Below are 1,848 nucleotides of genomic sequence, written 5' to 3' on the forward strand. Positions count from 1 at the left end.
TAGAGCTCATTTCACGTAGAGAATAAATGACCCTCACATCCCCTTTGGCAGCAAGAACTGATGAGCTCATGACCGCAGCTAAGCACCCCTCTGTCTCCAACCTCTGTTCCCACACCTGCAAAAACACTGCCTTGCCTAGTTTCTCTAAGGACCAATGTGTTTATTCAAAAGTGCTCTGGAACAGGAACATTGCTCTGTGGACAGAGTCACTATGACTACGGTGACGCAACCGGCGGAACAAAGGGAAGGAGGGAGAAGGAGTGGAGAAGACAAGGGGCAGCGGGGCCCCCAGAGCTCCGAGTGCAGCCCCATGCACAGGCAGGTGCGGCTCAGGGCTTGGGTCCTCACTGACCCGCCTGCTACCTGTTCTTCAACACTGTTTCAATTTACTTTCTCCGAAGATGGGGCGGATCCTGGTGGGTTGCTCTTACAAAGTACTGAAGTCTCACTAGCAGCTGCTTCTCTTATCACCAGCCTCCTAAACTCTAGATGTGATCATGTCTCCCAAGCACTGATGGGTTCTTCTTCAATAATAGGAACTGTTTTAAAGGTAGGAGCCTGTTCTTTAACAGGAAATGTATAAATATACACAAATACACATACGGCACTGACATGTGCACATATATGGTTTATTTAATAGGAACCCATTAGGTCCACCTTCGCTGGGTTGTAATGGACTAATGGAGTTAGGTCATTACCCAGCCATACACATCGTATAGCCATTTCAATGTAATTCGAAAATAAAGTAGATGTCATGATGACACCATTTGGTCAGTTCTCAACTATTAAAATGCATTTCAGATACTGAAAAGTCGGAGCTGGATCATGGGACAGCCATGCACTCCGACCCAGGAGAGCCCCACTGAGAATCACCGGTAAGAACTCGGAAGGGCATGTGACCCACTGCCTTCTTGGATGCAGGGGATAAACAAACATGATAAGTAAGTAGACTTTATAGAATGTCCCTAGATACTGTGGACAATTAAGAAGTTGAGCCGAGGAGCTCAGCAAGGCCTCGCTGGGCTGGTCACGTGGAGGCTGAGTCCAGGCAAGAGCCCCAGGGCTCCCGGGGGAGCTGTCCAGACTGAGCCGGCGGGTGCCCAGCAGGTGCCCTGGGGCATGGCTGGCTTGCGGGCAGAAGGGCCTGGGGCCAGAGCGGATGGACTGGGACCTGCTGGAGGGGGGGCGATGAACCCCTGAAGGCAGGAGCAGGAGAGGCAGACCAGCAACCCAGCGGGAGCACTGGGGCTGCAAGCACAGTGCCTGTCTCCAGAGTGCATGGCCATGTCCCCACGGTTCTGAGAAGGGGCAGGATGCACTGAACTCCTTCACAGCACACTCCAGCCAGAGTGCAAACTTGGACTATAAACCTGCCTTCTTGTGGGGGAGGCCCCCGAAATTCTTACTTCTAACCAAGCAACAAGACTTGAAGACAAAAACCACTCATTTCCAGTACCATTGCTCAAGCATTTTGTTATTCCTAAATTTACCCTCGAAGTATTAGGGCAAGAGTTCACCCAATGCTGGTGAGGCAGCACATTGCCTGTCTGAGGGAGGAGAGACACTTGATTTATTGAGATTTTATAATGATGTTCTCGTAGGCCCTCCCGGCACATTCTTAGATTTGATTAGCTTGAATCGCCTCAAACACCTGGAGAGGAAGATATAATTAATCTATTTACAGGCGAAGAAACTGGCTTCCACACAGAGGAAAACTACCTTCCCAAAGCACAGAAGGCAGTGTCCCCAGGATGGACACGCTGCGCTGAGGAGCTCTGAAGGGGGGCTGCCTTTGGAATGGGGGCTTCACCTGCACCTAACGGACCAGTGAGCCCTGATTGGAGGTTC

The 1,848-nt window shown here is 50.9% G+C and overlaps 1 long non-coding RNA gene across 1 annotated transcript; it reads left to right on the plus strand.

Moving 5' to 3' along the window:
• Positions 1-247: 247 nt before the first annotated feature.
• LOC113924168 lies at positions 248-883 on the plus strand. Its single transcript, XR_003520562.1, has 3 exons — positions 248-322; positions 475-550; positions 802-883. It is a non-coding gene; the product is annotated as an uncharacterized LOC113924168 (long non-coding RNA).
• Positions 884-1,848: the final 965 nt, after the last annotated feature.

This window comes from Zalophus californianus, chromosome 2 (assembly GCF_009762305.2).
Source record: "Zalophus californianus isolate mZalCal1 chromosome 2, mZalCal1.pri.v2, whole genome shotgun sequence".
NCBI lineage: Eukaryota > Metazoa > Chordata > Mammalia > Carnivora > Otariidae > Zalophus > Zalophus californianus.